This window comes from Pan paniscus, chromosome 22, assembly GCF_029289425.2.
Source record: "Pan paniscus chromosome 22, NHGRI_mPanPan1-v2.0_pri, whole genome shotgun sequence".
Lineage (NCBI taxonomy): Eukaryota > Metazoa > Chordata > Mammalia > Primates > Hominidae > Pan > Pan paniscus.
Window position 1 is genome coordinate 5,883,658 of NC_073271.2, and position 17,879 is coordinate 5,901,536.

Here is a 17,879-nt window from a genome sequence, read left to right on the forward strand (position 1 = left end):
ATGTATATTATATACTGTAAATAAAATATCAAAAAGTACAGTAAATATATATGGCATACCCTATGTAAAATATCAAAAACTACACCAAATATATATTATATAACTTACAGAAAATATCAAAAGGACACCAAATATATATTCTATACTGTACACAAAATATCAAAAAGTACAGTAAATATATTTCATATATCTAACATATAATATTAACTGAAAGTACACCAAATGAATTTTATATACTGTAAATAAAATATCAAAAAGTACAGTAAACATATATTACATACTGTACATAAAATATCAAAAAGTACACCAAATATGTGTTATATATACTGTAAATATCAAAAACTACAGTAATCATATTCAATGTACTGTATATAAAATATCAAAAATTACACCAAATATAAATTAAATACTGTAAATAAAATATCAAAAAGGACAGTAAATATATACTACACACCCTATGTAAAATATCAAAAATTACACCAAATATATATTATATAATTTACATAGAATATAAAAAGGACACCAAATATATCTTATATATTGTACATAAAATATCAAAAAGTACAGTATATATATTTCATACATTGTACATATATTATTAACTAAAAGTACACCAAATACATTTTGTATACTGAAAATAAAATATCAAAAAGTACAGTAAATCTATATTACATACTGTACATAAAATATCAAAAATACACCAAATATGTGTTATATATACTGTAAATAAACTATCAAAAACTACAGTAATTATATTTAATATACTGTACATAAAATATCAAAAATTACACCAAAGGAATGTTATTTACTGTAAATAAAATATCAAAAAGTACAGTAAATATATCTTACACTCCCTATGTAAAATATCACAATCTACACCAAATATATATTATATAATTTACATAAAATATCAAAAGGACACCAAATATATCTTATATAGTGTACATAAAATATCAAAATGTACAGTAAATATATTTCCTATACTGTACATATAATATTAACTGAAAGTACACCAAATACATTTTATATACTGTAAATAAAATATCAAAAATACAGTAAATATATATTACATACTGTACATAAAATATCAAAAAGTACACCAAATATGTGTAATATATACTGTAAATAAACTATCAAAACTACACTAATTATATTTAATATACTGTACATAAAATATCAAAAATTACACCAAATATATATTATTTACTGTAAAGAAAATACCAAAAAGTACAGTAAATATATATTACACACCCTATGTAAAATATCACAAACTACACCAAATATATATTATATAATTTACATAAAATATCAAAAGGACACCAAATATACCTTATATACTGAACATGAAATATCAAAAAGTACAGTAAATATATTTCATATATTGTATATATAATATTAACTAAAAGTACACCAAATACATTTTATATACTGTAAATAAAGTATCAAAAGTACAGTAAATATATATTACATTCAGTACATAAAATATCAAAAAGTACACCAAATATGTGTTATATATACTGTAAAAAAACTATCAAAAACTGCAGTAATTATATTTAATATACTGTACATAAAATATCAAAAATTACACCAAATGTATATTATTTACTGTAAATAAAATATCAAAAAGTACAGTAAATATATCTTACACACCCTATGTAAAATATCACAAAGTACACCAAATATATATTATATAATTTACATAAAATATCAAAAGGACACCAAATATACCTTATATACTGAACATGAAATATCAAAATGTACAGTAAATATATTTCATATATTGTACATATAATATTAACTAAAAGTACACCAAATACATTTTATATACTGTAAATAAAATATCAAAAGTACAGTAAGTATATGATACATTCTGTACATAAAATATCAAAAAGTACACCAAATATGTGTTATATATACTCTAAATAAACTATCAAAAACTGCAGTAATTATGTTTAATATACTGTACATAAAATATCAAAAATTACACCAAATGTATATTATTTACTGTAAATAAAATATCAAAAAGTACAGTAAATATATCTTACACACCCTATGTAAAATATCACAATCTACACCAAATATATATTATATAATTTATATAAAATATCAAAAGGACACCAAATATATCTTATATACTGTACATAAAATATCAAAATTACAGTAAATAGATTTCATATATTGTACATATAATGTTAACTAAAAGTACACCAAATACATTTTATATACTGTAAATAAAATATCAAAAAGTACAGTAAATATATATTACACACCCTATGTAAAATATCACAAACTTCACCAAATATATATTATATAATTTACATAAAATATCAAAAGGACCCCAAATATATCTTCTATACTGTACATAAAATATCAAAATGTACAGTAAATATATTTCATATATTGTATATATAATATGAACTAAAAGTACACCAAATGCATTTTATATACTGTAAATAAATTATCAAAAATTACAGTAAATATATATTACATACTGTACATAAAATATCAAAAAGTACACCAAATATGTGTTATATATACTGTAAATAAACTATCAAAACTACACTAATTATATTTAATATACTGTACATAAAATATCAAAAATTACACCAAATATATATTATTTACTGTAAAGAAAATACCAAAAAGTACAGTAAATATATATTACACACCCTATGTAAAATATCACAAACTACACCAAATATATATTATATAATTTACATAAAATATCAAAAGGACACCAAATATACCTTATATACTGAACATGAAATATCAAAATGTACAGTAAATATATTTCATATATTGTACATATAATATTAACTAAAAGTACACCAAATACATTTTATATACTGTAAATAAAATATCGAAAGTACAGTAAATATATAATACATTCTGTACATAAAATATCAAAAAGTACACCAAATATGTGTTATATATACTGTAAATAAACTATCAAAAACTGCAGTAATTATGTTTAATATACTGTACATAAAATATCAAAAATTACACCAAATGTATATTATTTACTGTAAATAAAATATCAAAAAGTACAGTAAATATATATTACACACCCTATGTAAAATATCACAATCTACACCAAATATATATTTTATAATTTACATAAAATATCAAAAGGACACCAAATATATCTTATATACTGTACATTAAATATCAAAATTACAGTAAATGGATTTCATATATTGTACATATAATGTTAACTAAAAGTACACCAAATACATTTTATATACTGTAAATAAAATATCAAAAAGTACAGTAAATATATATTACACACCCTATGTAAAATATCACAAACTTCACCAAATATATATTATATAATTTACATAAAATATCAAAAGGACACCAAATATATCTTCTATACTGTACATAAAATATCAAAATGTACAGTAAATATATTTCATATATTGTATATATAATATTAACTAAAAGTACACCAAATACATTTTATATACTGTAAATAAATTATCAAAAATTACAGTAAATATATATTACATACTGTACATAAAATATCAAAAAGTACACCAAATATGTGTTATATATACTGTAAATAAACTATCAAAACTACACTAATTATATTTAATATACTGTACATAAAATATCAAAAATTACACCAAATATATATTATTTACTGTAAAGAAAATACCAAAAAGTACAGTAAATATATATTACACACCCTATGTAAAATATCACAAACTACACCAAATATATATTATATAATTTACATAAAATATCAAAAGGACACCAAATATATCTTATATACTGAACATGAAATATCAAAATGTACAGTAAATATATTTCATATATTGTACATATAATATTAACTAAAAGAACACCAAATACATTTTATATACTGTAAATTAAATATCAAAATGTACAGTAAATATATATTACATTCTGTTCATAAAATATCAAAAAGTACACCAAATTTGTGTTTTATATACTGTAAATAAACTATCAAAAACTGCAGTAATTATATTTAATATACTGTACATAAAATATCAAAAATTAAACCAAATGTATATTATTTACTGTAAATAAAATATCAAAAAGTACAGTAAATATATCTTACACACCCTATGTAAAATATCACAATCTACACCAAACATATATTATATAATTTACATTAAATATCAAAAGGACACCAAATATATCTTATATACTGTACATAAAATATCAAAATTACTGTAAATATATTTCATATATTGTACATATAATGTTAACTAAAAGTACACCAAATATATTATATATAGTGTAAATAAAATATCAAAATGTACAGTAAATATATATTACACACCCTATGTAAAATATCACAATCTACACCAAATTTATATTATGTAATTTACATAAAATATCAAAAGGACACCATATATACCTTATATGCTGAACATAAAATATCAAAATGTACCGTATATATATTTCATATATTGTACATATAATACTAACTAAAAGTACACCAAATACATTTTATATACTGTAAATAAAATATCAAATAGTAGAGTAAATATATATTACATACTGTACATAAAATATCAAAAAGTACACCAAATATGTGTAATATATACTGTAAATAAACTATCAACTCCACAGTAATTATATATAATATACTGTACATAAAATATCAAAAATTACACCAAATGTATATTATTTACTGTAAATAAAATATCAAAAAGTACAGTAAATATATCTTACACACCCTATGTAAAATATCACAATCTACACCAAATATATATTATATAATTTACATAAAATATCAAAAGGACACCAAATATACCTTATATACTGAACATGAAATATCAAAATGTACAGTAAATATATTTCCTATATTGTACATATAATATTAACTAAAAGTACACCAAATACATTTTATATACTGTAAAGAAAATATCAAAAGTTCAGTAAATATATATTACATTCTGTACATAAAATATCAAAAAGTACACCAAATATGTGTTATATATACTGTAAATAAACTATCAAAAACTGCAGTAATTATGTTTAATATACTGTACATAAAATATCAAAAATTACACCAAATGTATATTATTTACTGTAAATAAAATATCAAAAAGTACAGTAAATATATCTTACACACCCTATGTAAAATATCACAATCTACACCAAATATATATTATATAATTTACATAAAATATCAAAAGGACACCAAATATATCTTATATACTGTACATAAAATATCAAAATTACAGTAAATATATGTCATATATTGTACATATAATGTTAACTAAAAGTACACCAAATACATTTTATATACTGTAAATAAAATATCAAAAAGTACAGTAAATATATATTACACACCCTATGTAAAATATCACAAACTTCACAAAATATATATTATAAAATTTATATAAAATATCAAAAGGACACCAAATATATCTTCTATACTGTGCATAAAATATCAAAATGTACAGTAAATATATTTCATATATTGTATATATAATATTAACTAAAAGTACTCCAAATAAATTTTATATACTGTAAATAAATTATCAAAAATTACAGTAAATATATATTACATACTGTACATAAAATATCAAAAAGTACACCAAATATGTGTTATATATACTGTAAATAAACTATCAAAACTGCACTAATTATATTTAATATACTGTACATAAAATATCAAAAATTACACCAAATATATATTATTTACTGTAAAGAAAATACCAAAAAGTACAGTAAATATATATTACACACCCTATGTAAAATATCACAAACTACACCAAATATATATTATATGATTTACATAAAATATCAAAAGGACACCAAATATATCTTATATACTGAACATGAAATATCAAAATGTACAGTAAATATATTTCATATATTGTACATATAATATTAACTAAAAGTACACCAAATACATTTTATATACTGTAAATAAAATATCAAAATGTTCAGTAAATATATATTACATTCTGTACATAACATATCAAAAAGTACACCAAATTTGTGTTTTATAAACTGGAAATAAACTATCAAAAACTGCAGTAATTATATTTAATATACTGTACATAAAATATCAAAAATTACACCAAATGTATATTATTTACTGTAAATAAAATATCAAAAAGTACAGTAAATATATCTTACACACCCTATGTAAAATATCACAATCTACACCAAATATATATTATATAATTTACATAAAATATCAAAAGGACACCAAATATATCTTATATACTGTACATAAAATATCAAAATTACAGTAAATATATTTCATATATTGTACATATAATGTTAACTAAAAGTACACCAAATACATTTTATATACTGTAAATAAAATATCAAAAAGTACAGTAAATATATATTACACACACTATGTAAAATATCACAAACTTCACCAAATATATATTATATAATTTACATAAAATATCAAAAGGACACCAAATATATCTTCTATACTGTGCATAAAGTATCAAAATGTACAGTAAATATATTTCATATATTGTATATATAATATGAACTAAAAGTACACCAAATGCATTTTATATACTGTAAATAAATTATCAAAAATTACAGTAAATATATATTACATACTGTACATAAAATATCAAAAAGTACACCAAATATGTGTTATATATACTGTAAATAAACTATCAAAACTACACTAATTATATTTAATATACTGTACATAAAATATCAAAAATTACACCAAATATATATTATTTACTGTAAAGAAAATACCAAAAAGTACAGTAAATATATATTACACACCCTATGTAAAATATCACAAACTACACCAAATATATATTATATAATTTACATAAAATATCAAAAGGACACCAAATATACCTTATATACTGAACATGAAATATCAAAATGTACAGTAAATATATTTCATATATTGTACATATAATATTAACTAAAAGTACACCAAATACATTTTATATACTGTAAATAAAATATCGAAAGTACAGTAAATATATAATACATTCTGTACATAAAATATCAAAAAGTACACCAAATATGTGTTATATATACTGTAAATAAACTATCAAAAACTGCAGTAATTATGTTTAATATACTGTTCATAAAATATCAAAAATTACACCAAATGTATATTATTTACTGTAAATAAAATATCAAAAAGTACAGTAAATATATATTACACACCCTATGTAAAATATCACAATCTACACCAAATATATATTTTATAATTTACATAAAATATCAAAAGGACACCAAATATATCTTATATACTGTACATTAAATATCAAAATTACAGTAAATGGATTTCATATATTGTACATATAATGTTAACTAAAAGTACACCAAATACATTTTATATACTGTAAATAAAATATCAAAAAGTACAGTAAATATATATTACACACCCTATGTAAAATATCACAAACTTCACCAAATATATATTATATAATTTACATAAAATATCAAAAGGACACCAAATATATCTTCTATACTGTACATAAAATATCAAAATGTACAGTAAATATATTTCATATATTGTATATATAATATTAACTAAAAGTACACCAAATACATTTTATATACTGTAAATAAATTATCAAAAATTACAGTAAATATATATTACATACTGTACATAAAATATCAAAAAGTACACCAAATATGTGTTATATATACTGTAAATAAACTATCAAAACTACACTAATTATATTTAATATACTGTACATAAAATATCAAAAATTACACCAAATATATATTATTTACTGTAAAGAAAATACCAAAAAGTACAGTAAATATATATTACACACCCTATGTAAAATATCACAAACTACACCAAATATATATTATATAATTTACATAAAATATCAAAAGGACACCAAATATATCTTATATACTGAACATGAAATATCAAAATGTACAGTAAATATATTTCATATATTGTACATATAATATTAACTAAAAGAACACCAAATACATTTTATATACTGTAAATTAAATATCAAAATGTACAGTAAATATATATTACATTCTGTTCATAAAATATCAAAAAGTACACCAAATTTGTGTTTTATATACTGTAAATAAACTATCAAAAACTGCAGTAATTATATTTAATATACTGTACATAAAATATCAAAAATTAAACCAAATGTATATTATTTACTGTAAATAAAATATCAAAAAGTACAGTAAATATATCTTACACACCCTATGTAAAATATCACAATCTACACCAAACATATATTATATAATTTACATTAAATATCAAAAGGACACCAAATATATCTTATATACTGTACATAAAATATCAAAATTACTGTAAATATATTTCATATATTGTACATATAATGTTAACTAAAAGTACACCAAATATATTATATATAGTGTAAATAAAATATCAAAATGTACAGTAAATATATATTACACACCCTATGTAAAATATCACAATCTACACCAAATTTATATTATGTAATTTACATAAAATATCAAAAGGACACCATATATACCTTATATGCTGAACATAAAATATCAAAATGTACCGTATATATATTTCATATATTGTACATATAATACTAACTAAAAGTACACCAAATACATTTTATATACTGTAAATAAAATATCAAAAATACAGTAAATATATATTACATACTGTACATAAAATATCAAAAAGTACACCAAATATGTGTAATATATACTGTAAATAAACTATCAAAAACTGCAGTAATTATATTTAATATACTGTACATAAAATATCAAAAATTACACCAAATGTATATTATTTACTGTGAATAAAGTATCAAAAAGTACAGTAAATATATATTACACACCCTATGTAAAATATCACAATCTACAAGAAATATATATTATATAATTTACATAAAATATCAAAAGGACAACAAATATATATTATATACTGTACATAAAATATCAAAATGTACAGTAAATATATTTCATATATTGTACATATAATATTAACTAAAAGTACACCAAATATATTTTATATACAGTAAATAAATTATCAAAAATTACAGTAAATATATATTGCATACTGTACATAAAATATCAAAAAGTACACCAAATATGTGTTATATATACTGTAAATAAACTATCAAAACTACACTAATTATATTTAATATACTGTACATAAAATATCAAAAATTACACCAAATATATATTATTTACTGTAAAGAAAATACCAAAAAGTACAGTAGATATATATTACACACGCTATGTAAAATATCACAAACTACACCAAATATATACTATATAATTTACATAAAATATCAAAAGGACACCAAATATATCTTATATAATGAACATGAAATATCAAAATGTACAGTAAATATATTTCATATATTGTACATATAATATTAACTAAAAGTACACCAAATACATTTTATATACTGTAAATAAATTATCAAAATGTACAGTAAATATATATTACATTCTGTACATAAAATATCAAAAAGTACACCAAATTTGTGTTTTATATACTGTAAATAAACTATCAAAAACTGCAGTAATTATATTTAATATACTGTACATAAAATATCAAAAATTAAACCAAATGTATATTATTTACTGTAAATAAAATATCAAAAAGTACAGTAAATATATATTACACACCCTATGTAAAATATCACAATCAACACCAAATATATATTATATAATTTACATAAAATAACAAAAGGACACCAAATATATCTTATATACTGTACATAAAATATCAAAAATTACAGTAAATATATTTCATATATTGTACATATAATATTAACTAAAAGTACACCAAATACATTTTATATACTGTAAATAAATTATCAAAAATTACAGTAAATCTATATTACATACTGTACAAAAAATATCAAAAAGTACACCAAATATGTGTTATATATACTGTAAATAAACTATTAATACTACACTAATTATATTAAATATACTGTACATAAAATATAAAAAATTACACCGAATGTATATTATATACTGTAAATAAAATATCAAAAAGTACAATAAATATATATTACACACCCTATGTGAAATATCACAAACTTCACCAAATATATATTATATAATTTACATAAAATATCAAAAGGACACCAAATATATCTTCTATACTGTATATAAAATATCAAAATTACAGTAAATATATTTCATATATTGTGCATAAAATGTTAACTAAAAGTACACCAAATACATTTTATATACTGTAAATAAAATATCAAAAAGTACAGTAAATATATATTACACACCCTATGTAAAATATCACAAACTTCACCAAATATATATTATATAATTTACATAAAATATCAAAAGGACACCAAATATATCTTCTATACTGTACATAAAACATCAAAATGTACAGTAAATATATTTCATATATTGTATATATAATATTAACTAAAAGTACACCAAATACATTTTATATACTGTAAATAAAATATCAAAAATATAGTAAATATATATTACATACTGTACATAAAATATCAAAATGTACGCCAAATATGTGTTATATATACTGTAAATAAACTATCAAAACTACACTAATTATATTTAATATACTGTACATAAAATATCAAAAATTACACCAAATATATATTATCTACTGTAAAGAAAATACCAAAAAGTACAGTAAATATATATTACACACCCTATGTAAAATATCACAAACTACACCAAATATATATTATATAATTTACATAAAATATCAAAAGGACACCAAATATATCTTATATACTGAACATGAAATATCAAAATGTACAGTAAATATATTTCATATGTTGTACGTATAATATTAACTAAAAGTACACCAAATATATTTTATATACTGTAAATAAAATATCAAAATGTACAGTAAATATATATTACATTCTGTACATAAAATATCAAAAAGTAAACCAAATTTGTGTTTTAGATACTGTAAATAAACTATCAAAACTGCAGTAATTATATTTAATATACTGTACATAAAATATCAAAAATTAAACCTAATGTATATTATTTACTGTAAATAAAATATCAAAAAGTACAGTAAATATATCTTACACTCCCTATGTAAAATATCAGAATCTACACCAAATATATATTATATAATTTACATGAAATATCAAAAGGACACCAAATATATCTTATATAGTGTACATAAAATATCACAATGTACAGTAAATATATTTCCTATATTGTACATATAATATTAACTAAAAGTACACCAAATATATTTTATATACTATAAATAAAATATCAAAAATACAGTAAATATATATTACATAGTGTACATAAAATATCAAAAAGTACACCAAATATGTGTAATATATACTGTAAATAAACTATCAAAAACTACAGTAATTATATTAAATATACTGTACATAAAATATCAAAAATTACACCAAATGTATATTATATACTGTAAATAAAATATCAAAAAGTACAGTAAATATATATTACACACCCTATGTAAAATATCACAAACTTCACCAAATATATATTATATAATTTACATAAAATATCAAAAGGCCACCAAATATATCTTATATACTGTACATAAAATATCAAAATGTACAGTAAATATATATTACACACCCTATGTAAAATATCACAATCTACACCAAATATATATTATATAATTTACATAAAATATCAAAAGGACACCAAATATATCTTATATACTGTACATAAAATATCAAAATTACAGTAAATATATTTCATATATTGTACATATAATGTTAACTAAAAGTACACCAAATATATTTTATATAGTGTAAATAAAATATCAAAATGTAGAGTAAATATATATTACACACCCTATGTAAAATATCACAATCTACACCGAATTTATGTTATGTAATTTACATAAAATATCAAAAGGACACCAAATATACCTTATATGCTGAACATAAAATATCAAAATGTACCGTAAATATATTTCATATATTGTACATATAATATTAACTAAAAGTACACCAAATACATTTTATATACTGTAAATAAAATATCAAATAGTAGAGTAAATATATATTACATACTGTACATAAAATATCAAAAAGTACACAAAATATGTGTAATATATACTGTAAATAAACTATCAAATCCACAGTAATTATATATAATATACTGTACATAAAATATCAAAAATTACACCAAATGTGTATTATTTACTGTAAATAAAATATCAAAAAGTACAGGAAATATATGTTACACTCCCTATGTAAAATATCACAATCTACACCAAATATATATTATATAATTTACATAAAATATCAAACGGACACCAAATATGTCTTATATAGTGTACATAAAATATCAAAATATACAGTAAATATATTTCCTATATTGTACATATAATATTAACTAAAAGTACACCAAATACATTTTATATACTGTAAATAAAATATCAAAAATACAGTAAATATATATTACATACTGTACATAAAATATGAAAAAGTACACCAAATATGTGTAATATATACTGTAAATAAACTATCAAAACTACACTAATTATATTTAATATACTGTACATAAAATATCAAAAATTACACCAAATATATATTATTTACTGTAAAGAAAATACCAAAAAGTACAGTAAATATATATTACACACCCTATGTAAAATATCACAAACTACACCAAATATATATTATATAATTTATATGAAATATCAAAAGGACACCAAATATACCTTATATACTGAACATGAAATATCAAAATGTACAGTAAATATATTTCATATATTGTACATATAATATTAACTAAAAGTACACCAAATACATTTTATATACTGTAAATAATATATCAAAAGTACAGTAAATATATATTACATTCTGTACATAAAATATCAAAAAGTACACCAAATATGTGTTATATATACTGTAAATAAACTATCAAAAACTGCAGTAATTATATTTAATATACTGTACATAAAATATCAAAAATTACACCAAATGTATATTATTTACTGTAAATAAAATATCAAAAATTACAGTAAATATATCTTACACACCCTATGTAAAATATCACTATCTACACCAAATATATATTATATAATTTACATAAAATATCAAAAGGACACCAAATATATCTTATATACCGTACATAAAATATCAAAATTACAGTAAATATATTTCATATATTGTACATATAATGTGAACTAAAAGTACACCAAATACATTTTATATACTGTAAATAAAATATCAAAAAGTGCAGTAAATATATATTACACACCCTATGTAAAATATCACAAACTTCACCAAATATATATTATATAATTTACATAAAATATCAAAAGGACACCAAATATATCTTCTATACTGTACATAAAATATCAAAATGTACAGTAAATATATTTCATATATTGTATATATAATATTAACTAAAAGTACACCAAATACATTTTATATACTGTAAATAAAATATCAAAAAGTACAGTAAATATATATTACATGCTGTACATAAAATATCAAAAAGTACACCAAATATGTGTTATATATACTGTAAATAAACTATCAAAACTACACTAATTATATTTAATATACTGTACATAAAATATCAAATATTACACCAAATATATATTATCTACTGTAAAGAAAATACCAAAAAGTACAGTAAATATATATTACACACCCTATGTAAAATATCACAAACTACACCAAATATATATAATATAATTTACATAAAATATCAAAAGGACACCAAATATATCTTATATACTGAACATGAAATATCAAAATGTACAGTAAATATATTTCATATATTGTACATATAATATTAACTAAAAGAACACCAAATACATTTTATATACTGTCAATAAAATATCAAAATGTACAGTAAATATATATTACATTCTGTACATAAAATATCAAAAAGTACACCAAATTTGTGTTTTATATACTGTAAATAAACTATCAAAAACTGCAGTAATTATATTTAATATACTGTACATAAAATATCAAAAATTAAACCAAATGTATATTATTTACTGTAAATAAAATATCAAAAAGTACAGTAGATAAATCTTACACTCCCTATTTAAAATATCACAATCTACACCAAATATATATTATATAATTTACATAAAATATCAAAATGACACCAAATATATCTTATATAGTGTACATAAAATATCAAAATGTACAGTAAATATATTTCCTATATTGTACATATAACATTAACTAAAAGTACACCAAAAACATTTTATATACTGTAAATAAAATATCAAAAATACAGTAAATATAAATTACATACTGTACATAAATTATCAAAAAGTACACCAAATATGTGTAATATATACTGTAAATAAAGTAAAAACTACAGTAATTATATTTAATATACTGTACATAAAATATCAAAAATTACACCAAATGTATATTATATACTGTAAATAAAATATCAAAAAGTACAGTAAATATATATTACACACCCTATGTATAATATCACAAACTTCACCAAATATATATTATATAATTTACATAAAATATCAAAAGGACACCAAATATATCTTCTATACTGTACATAAAATATCAAAATGTACAGTAAATATATTTCATATATTTTATATATAATATTAACTAAAAGTACACCAAATACATTTTATATACTGTAAATAAATTATCAAAAATTACAGTAAATATATATTACATACTGTAAATAAAATATCAAAAAGTACACCAAATATGTGTTATATATACTGTAAATAAACTATCAAAACTACACTAATTATATTTAATATACTGTACATAAAATATCAAAAATTACATCAAATATATACTATTTACTGTCAGGAAAATACCAAAAAGTACAGTAAATATATATTACACACCCTATGTAAAATATCACAAACTACACCAAATATATATTATATAATTTACATAAAATATCAAAAGGACACCAAATATATCTTATATACTGAACATGAAATATCAAAATGTACAGTAAATATATTTCATATATTGTACATATAATATTAACTAAAAGTACACCAAATACATTTTATATACTGTAAATAAAATATCAAAATGTACAGTAAATATATATTACATTCTGTACATAAAATATCAAAAAGTACACCAAATTTGTGTTTTATATACTGTAAATAAACTATCAAAAACTGCAGTAATTATATTTTATATACTGTACATAAAATATCAAAAATTAAACCAAATGTATGTTATTTACTGTGAATAAAATATCAAAAAGTACAGTAAATATATCTTACACACCCTATGTAAAATGTCACAATCTACACCAAATATATAATATATAATTTACATAAAATATCAAAAGGACACCAAATATATCTTATATAGTGTACATAAAATATCAAAATGTACAGTAAATATATTTCCTAAATTGTACATATAACATTAACTAAAAGTACACCAAATACATTTTATACACTGTAAATAAAATATCAAAAATACAGAAAATATAAATTACATACTGTACATAAATTATCAAAAACTACACCAAATATGTGTAATATATACTGTAAATAAAGTATCAAAAATTACAGTAATTATATTTAATATACTGTACATAAAATATCAAAAATTACACCAAATGTATATTATATACTGTAAATAATATATCAAAAAGTACAGTAAATATATATTACACACCCTATGTAAAATATCACAAACTTCACCAAATATATATTATATAATTTACATAAACTATCAAAAGGACACCAAATATATCTTCTATACTGTACATAATATATCAAAATGTACAGTAAATATATTTCATATATTGTATATATAATATTAACTAAATGTACACCAAATTCATTTTATATACTGTAAATAAATTATCAAAAATTACAGAAAATATATATTACATATTGTACATAAAATATCAAAAAGTACACCAAATATGTGTTATATATACTGTAAATAAACTATCAAAACTACACTAATTATATTTAATATACTGTACATAAAATATCAAAAATTACACCAAATATATATTATTTACTGTACAGAAAATACCAAAAAGTACAGTAAATATATATTACACACCCTATGTAAAATATCACAAACTACACCAAATATATACTATATAATTTACATAAAATATCAAAAGGACACCAAATATATCTTATATACTGAACATGAAATATCAAAATGTACAGTAAATATATTTCATATATTGTACATATAATATTAACTAAAAGTACACCAAATACATTTTATATACTGTAAATAAAATATCAAAAGTACAGTAAATATATATTACATTCTGTACATAAAATATCAAAAAGTACACTAAATTTGTGTTTTATATACTGTAAATAAACTATCAAAAACTGCAGTAATTATATTTAATATACTGTACATAAAATATCAAAAATTAAACCAAATGTATATTATTTACTGTGAATAAAATATCAAAAAGTACAGTAAATATATATTACACACCCTATGTAAAATATGACAATCTACAACAAATATATATTATATAATTTACATAAAATATCAAAAGGACACCAAATATATATTATATACTGTACATAAAATATCAAAATGTACAGTAAATATATTTCATATATTGTACATATAATATTAACTAAAAGTACACCAAATACATTTTATATACTGTAAATAAAATATCAAAATGTACAGTAAATATATATTACATTCTGTACATAAAATATCAAAAAGTACACCAAATTTGTGTTTTATATACTGTAAATAAACTATCAAAAACTGCAGTAATTATATTTAATATACTGTACATAAAATATCAAAAATTAAACCAAATGTATATTATTTACTGTAAATAAAATATCAAAAAGTACAGTAAATATATATTACACACCCTATGTAAAATATCACAATCTACACCAAATATATATCATATAATTTACATAAAATATCAAAAGGACACCAAATATATCTTATATACTGTACATAAAATACCAAAAAGTACAGTAAATATATATTACACACCCTATGTAAAATATCACAATCTACACCAAATATATATTATATAATTTACATAAAATATCAAAAGGACACCAAATATATCTTATATAGTGTACATAAAATATCAAAATATACAGTAAATATATTTCCTATATTGTACATATAACATTAACTAAAAGTACACCAAATACATTTTATATACTGTAAATAAAATATCAAAAATACAGTAAATATAAATTACATACTGTACATAAATTATCAAAAAGTACACCAAATATGTGTAATATATACTGTAAATAAAGTATCAAAAACTACAGTAATTATATTTAATATACTGTACATAAAATATCAAAAATTACACCAAATGTATATTATATACTGTAAATAAAATATCAAAAAGTACAGTAAATATATATTACACACCCTATGTAAAATATCACAAACTTCACCAAATATATATTATATAATTTACATAAAATATCAAAAGGACACCAAATATATCTTCTATACTGTACATAAAATATCAAAATGTACAGTAAATATATTTCATATATTGTATATATAATATTAACTAAAAGTACACCAAATACACTTTATATACTGTAAATAAATTATCAAAAATTACAGTAAATATATATTACATATTCTGCATAAAATATCAAAAAGTATACCAAATATGTGTTATATATACTGTAAATAAACTATCAAAACTACACTAATTATATTTAATATACTGTACATAAAATATCAAAAATTACACCAAATATATATTATTTACTGTACAGAAAATACCAAAATGTACAGTAAATATATATTACACACCCTATGTAAAATATCACAAACTACACCAAATATATATTATATAATTTACATAAAATATCAAAAGGACACCAAATATATCTTATATACTGAACATGAAATAACAAAATGTACAGTAAATATATTTCATATATTGTACATATAATATTAACTAAAAGTACACCAAATACATTTTATATACTGTAAATAAAA